Consider the following 6,793-nt stretch of genomic DNA (forward strand, 5'->3'; position numbering starts at 1 on the left):
ATGCAGCTCAACACATTAAAAACGGAGCATACGTGCAATGTATGGCCACTCCAAAGTCAACCTTCATTAACGCCATAACATTTCATGCTAGTTCCATATGCGAGGCAGAGGAAGTAGCTATCGCACTGGCCATCGCGGATCTCCGCACCAAAACTATTCTAAGCGACTCAAAGAGCACTGTTCAAAATTTCGCCAAATATTCCCTAAACGCACTCGCGATGCGAATTCTGCGTAACCGATCCCTCGATCACAACATCAATCTCGTGTGGGTTCCTGCTCACGCGGGTAACTCCGGAAATGAAGGGGTCGACACCGAGCCCTAAGCTTAACCAACTGGGAGACGGGAGATCTATCGGGAACGGACGCGCCCGTCGAGGCGCCGCACACGTACGCTGAGATAAAATTTTATCGCGAGCTAAGATACACGTACCTCGCGGTGACGGGACGCAAGCCACTCAAGTCTATACTGTGGGAATGCGCCAGCAATCCCCCTCCAAAGACACTCTTGCGAGCTCCCTCAGTGGAGGAATGGGACAAGCTGTTGGCCAGCCCAAGAAAAACTACGCAACTGGCCCTCATCACACGAAGAGGTCCCCCCCGACTGGAGACCACCCTGGACTCGCCCCAGCCCGAAATAATTCCTTTCATTTTGTGGCAATAAAAGTGGTTACCACCACCAGCTACAGAGCCAGTCGCAGGCCTGTGAATTTTCTTTTCCTTCTTCCTACAGCCACAACAGCCTTCCAGTGGACGACGGTTGTTGTTGCGGCGCGCGTCTTTCTCTCCCTCTTCCTTTTCTTTCTTCTCTATTTTATCTTCTGTCTGCACGATGCAACGGAGAAAGACGCCCGGCTACTGTGCCGGAGTACCCGGGTTCGACCCCGACCTCGGTTGCTGCGTTTCGATGGAGGCGAAACGAGAGGCGTCCGTGTGCTGTGCGATGTCAGCGCACGTTAAAGATCCCCAGGTGGTCGAAATTACTCCGCAGCCCTCCACTACGGCTCCTCGTTCTCTCTTTCCACATTCACTCCCACCTTCCTCCCTTCCCTTACGGCGCAGTTGAGGTGTTCATAGAAAAAGTTCGAGCCAGCGCTTTGACAACCGGAGACTCGCAGGAAGAGGGGGGAGGGGGGCGGCGTGTACACCCAGCGGCAAACGATGGGGGCAGAAGCGCGGGCAGCAAGCGGACAACGCGATAAAGGGAGGAGGGAAGAGATAGCAGCGACTGACTGATGCTGCTGACGCTGATAGTGAGTCAACCCCAGCTGCGGAGTTGGTTTCAGGGAGAACGCCGCCGATGCCGACGCAAACAATATGATACCCTCGCTTCCGCAGCGCCAAGAACCAGGTCTAGCCGTGGGAAGGTGGTCACGTATTCGTCGACGTGCCGGGGCCTACGTGAAATAACCGGCGCGTCGGCAACTGAAGAGCACCCTATCCGCCACACAGGAACAGGGGGGGGGGACCCTCCCCTGCTCTTTCTGCATGGCGGCGATGGCGTTCTATGCAGTCACGTTATCTTGACTCTCTAGCGGCGTCAGCGGCATCCAGCGGTATCAGTCGGTCGCTGCTAGCGCTGGGGGGATGAAAGGGGGGCGGAGCTGGTTACGAGGGCGACGACGACGCCGACGCGAAACCCAGGAACGGACGCCAAAGAGCTGCGCTCTAAAACAAGTGAGACAGTTACCGCGCCTTTCCCTTCCTATGGATCAATCAGGCAGCGGAGGTGGCTCAGCTACAGAGCCAGTAGCAGGCTCGTGCATTTTCTTTTCCTTCTTCCTACAGCCACACCAGCCTTCCAGCGCACGTAGTCGCACCCAGGTAGTCGAAATTACTCCGTAGCCCTCCACTACGGCTCCTCTTTCTCTCTTTACTTTCACTCCCATCTTCCTCCCTTCCCTTACGGCGCGGTTGCGGTGTCCACAGAAAACAAGTGAGACTGTTACCGCGCCTTTCCTTTCCTATAATTTAATCAATGAATCAGTACGGCATTTGTTGTTGTTGTTCTCCTCTATTTTGATGGCATATACTCACACAGGGGGATCGGCTAAGAATTGGGGTGCAGAGACATTAGCTTTTGATATGTGTAACTACAACGAAAAAAAAAAGAAGAAAGAAAAAGAACAGGTTTGCTAGGGAATAGAGAAGAAAATGTAAATAAGAAAAATAAAAATAAAAAGAGTAATTACAAACGCACGCAGTAGGCGAATACTGAGATTTGTATGTACAGATTACCAATTCAAAGATTATTAGCAAGGCAGACGTATTGATTCTATTAATAACTATTGAATGGCGTTAAAAACAGACCCGTGGCTGTACCGAAGCATGGTGGCATCGAACGATAATAAAATCTGACTGCTCAATTTTGGGCAAAGCTGTTGTAACGGCTTCTTCAAATACCCTTTGGAGACTATTGTTTTGTTAACAATTACTTTAATGCACTAATTCAGTATGTGTAGGACATTTGGCAGTCCACACTGAACCCTAGGCAATCCCCCTTCGGGGGTATGTGCCATTTATCAAGGCAGAAGAAGCAGAAGGCGAGCAGCGGTGTTGATCGGTTGTCCACAGAGCTCGGAGCGGTGCATGTTTTGCCAGGCCTGAGCCGAGGATCCGGACCTGGGGCCTGCCTGCCGCATCCTGTCCTGGTCCTTTTGCTGTCCCAGGTGATCGGACAAAGGAGTACTACAACTTCAGGTCAGCGCCGCTGTTGCAACGGCAGCTCTTCACTGACACGAGCGTTCGGTGCCGTGCTGGACAAAGACACGTCGGGGAGACCCGACTCATCAGCCGTGGAACGGCAACCCGAGGCCTCGTTCCTCCACTGGGTCCCGTCTGGTGGCCTAGCCTTCCGCTCGGCTAACTGATGCCTTTCTGACTACCCGGACTTTGACTACCCGGAACGTCTTTCTGCCCCGGCTTCCCCTACCCAACGAACTGATGACTTGAAAATGTTTGTGTTTAGTCTTCGTCTTGCTCGTCATATTCTCGCCCCGTCCATGTGTGTAGATAAAATTGGTCGGTCTGGTCATGTATTTCAATTGGTGTCCTTGAATAAGCCACAGTACAAGGTGGCCAATAGATCCGAAGGAATGAAACACAATTCTGGCGTCCACGGCAGGATCAGACCGGCCAAGCTGTATTTTGCCGCGACTAGAGATCAGAGGAAAATGAGTGCTCCAGTGTTGCTCGCCGTAGGGGAACGTATGGGTTTGCAGGGAGTAGAGTTGCGCGAGTGGGTTGAGAAAGTAATTACAAAAGGCAAGGAGAGACAAAGATACAGAACGCGCAGATAGAGCTACAGAACATGAAAGAGCGAAGCAGCGCTTGGAGCAAAAAAGCAAGAATTTGCAGCTGCGAGTGCGACTCGCGAAATTGGGAGAAAAGATTCCTAGCGTTGGAAGGGCTGAGCACGGTACCATACCGGCTCCGGCTGTCCCAATAAGTCCTCATGGATTGCTTCCTTTGTTTAATGAGGACAGGGACGACTTGGACGCGTATTTGAAGCGTTTTGAACTAGTTGCCATTGGCCAGGGCTGGTCGAAAGAGAAATGGGCCACTGCTTTGAGCCCGTGCCTCGGCGGGGAAGCTCTCAGAGTCTTCGGACCTTGCCTTACTTCGGAGACTCCGTTTCACGGCTGAGGGCTACAGAGAGAAGTTTCCTGGAAGCATGCCGCAAGATGGTGAGACAGCTTCCCAGTACGGCACAAGGCTGTTAAGTTTTTTTTGACCGCCGGGTTGAGATGGGAGGACAAGATCGCCCAATTGAAGTAGTTCGGGACATGATAGTGGCTGAGCAGGTTCTGGACAGCTGCCACAATCGTTTGGTTCTCTTCTTGCGAGAACGTAATTGCAAAACGGTGGACGAAATTGCTGAGGCCGCCGATCGCTTTCTGGAAGCTCAACGATAGAATTACCTCGCGGATTTTAAAGCTAGAGCTGAGCAGAATTCAGCGAAATCGGAGGAGGCAGCCCCAAAATCAAATATTCAAATTCGATGCTTCATCTGCGAGAAGGTCGGACATAGATCGGCGGATTCGTACTGAACCAAGCCCCCATATTGCACATTATGTCGCAGATCAGGGCATGAAACTCAGTTGTGTCGACGCAGTTCAAGTGACTGGGAGACATCTGCTTGCTGCACGTCCCATTGAGATTCCCGCCCTGGGCGTCAGCTGAGAACATGCCTAGATGATCGAGGGGAAGATTCAACTCTTAGTCCAACTGCAATGAATACAGGCATGCCGGTGGAACATGGGGAAGTGTTCGGACAAGCAGTGTTGGTGCTGCACGATACTGGATCTAAAGAATCGTGGTGCGTCAGGCTCTGGTGCCCGAGGCTGCGTATCCTGGTGAACGATTATCTTTACGTTTTGCGGATGGTCCTAACATCGAAGCGCCTGAGGGGGAGGTCATTATAAAGTCGCCATACTCCACAGGCAAGGCTATTGCCAGGTGCTTGCCGACGCCTTTGCATGACGTAATTATCGGCAATGTTCATGGTGCAAGCACCCCATTCACCTGCGTTCCAACAGTCTTGACGGGCCAGAGAAGCATACCTGCCAGTGATGATGGGTCCAGTACTTCTTGCCAGGTTCTGGCGGCGAAAGTTTCAGAGACTGGTTTGGATGCCACTCGAACCGCGCTCCAACTATCTCGGCCCGTTTTTCGCAAGAAGGAAGAGGATGGCACCAGCTTAGACGTGTGTCGTAGCAAATTGAAGAAAAGTTATTCCGAAAAAAGGCAGACGGCCTACACCTTCCATCTCGTTGACGGTATTTTCTACCGGACATATCAACTTTGTCCTGGAAATACAATCGAACAAATGGTTGTTCCAAAAGTTTTGCGCCCTCAAGTGCTCGTGCAGGCACATGAAAGTGCACTTGCCGGCCACCACGGTTTTAGGGAAACTACTGCGAGAGTGCTAGGTGACTTAACTGGCCAAGATTGCAAGCTGACATTAAGAGGTTTGTGAGGTCCTGCGATGCATTTCAGAGCATAAACATGCTAAAACAGTACAAAGAGCGCTAGCCGGTGAAAGCCCTACAAGCTTAATTTTTTATTGTTGTTGATAAAGTAGAGTCTAAAACTCCCCTACCAACGCTCTATGCAGATCCTTGGTCCCCGAGTGAACTGGGGAACCGAGACCTGATACAGAAGATTGAACTGGTGATTCCAGAACGATATGGGAGACGATGTTAGTCTCTGTACTGTCCTCCATCACCTTGGGAACTTTAACCTCGCAGAGCACATCTCAGACGAAGCTCCTGTAGGTTTCGTTGCGCTTTTTTTTAGGATATTTCTAGCAGTTTATTTCTTCTATGAAAAATGTTTACGTTACTTACTTGTATAAGTACAAAGTTTTATTTTTTTATTTTGTGTGTGCGAGTGACGCACTCTCAGCAGATACTAGGAATGGTGTGGCCGCTCTGTAGTGTTTGCAGTGATGTGTTCTGCAGTCCCCCAAAAGAGTGCATCAGTGTCGTGTCCCCAAGTTATTTCCCCGAAAAAAAAACTTCTCAAAGGGGGGGGGGGGGGCATATTTGTGAAGAGCCTATGTGAGAACCTGTGTGAGAGAAACTGAGGGAAGACGAGGAGGAAGAACAAAACCACGTTTGGAAAAAGGAGGAGAAGGAGAACGAGGAGGGTGGCTCGAGGAGCGCAAAGCACGAGGAGAGGAGAACAGGCGGGAGCACTCATCTTTTTCCTCCCGTCCCCCTTCCCCCGGAGATGACCGTAAGCACTCATCTTCTTCCTCCCGTCCTCCTTCCCCCGGAGATGACGTGAAAAGGTTGGGGTGAGAGGGACTGGCGTAGCACGTCGGGCGGCTCCTCCGTCGCCCTCCCCTCTCATCTCGATGGACAGCAAGCCTCTGCAACAGGAGGAAGAATGTTGGGAGCTGGATAATTCCTTCTTGATAGTTTTAAAATAGATGTCGTTAGCTCTTTTAAAATACTAGCGTATTTTTCATTGAGGATATGACGTGCGATGAGCACACAGATTACATGGCATGAGCGCACAAAATACATGGCATCTAAACTATCCCGTGTCATAGGATCAGTTTATGCTTACAAGCACATTCTCCATATAAATGTGAAAATGTTTCTCTATAAATCATTGTTCTCCTCACATCTGAATTGATGTCACTTGGTATGGGGAAATACATCTTTCACATAGCTCCGAATATTACTTACCCAACAAAATTAATGCTTAGAATAGTATATATTGTAGGATATAACCACTCATCATAACCACTTATTGGGAAATAGGAAGTAATTCCAATTAATGATTTGCATGCATACAGCCCATTTTCTAAATACAAAACCGAAAATAAAAATATTACTCCATTTATTGCGCAACTGGCTTCATTATGCAAAAACACAGACGGTACAAAACAAGGAGCAATGTTATATGGCACACTCATTCTTATTGAACAGGCTATGGTAAACAGATGCTTAAGCATAGTCTAACACACTTTTTAAACCTCTGCCAAAGCCACAGCATGATTGGTGACCGCGCTAAACAAAAAGAGTTGCGAAACTTTGTTTCAAATATTTTCGCCGGGTTTAACTTTTCGGTCGCTATGTCTACTTTTTATGCTTTACAGAGTATTCCAGTGGTGTCAAAACTGAATTCTTGTTCATCCTTGCTATATTCCTTTTGTGGTACTGCTAGCTTTTTCTCTTTTAATGTTTAGAACAGTTTTGTTATGCTGCTATAATGTCTCCCTTTCTTTTATGTATGTTATGCATCTTTTCTCGGGGAGGTGACAGACCGTCAAGCTAGACTCCTA

This window comes from Amblyomma maculatum, chromosome 11, assembly GCF_055883805.1.
Source record: "Amblyomma maculatum isolate TAMU_Amacu chromosome 11, ASM5588380v1, whole genome shotgun sequence".
Lineage (NCBI taxonomy): Eukaryota > Metazoa > Arthropoda > Arachnida > Ixodida > Ixodidae > Amblyomma > Amblyomma maculatum.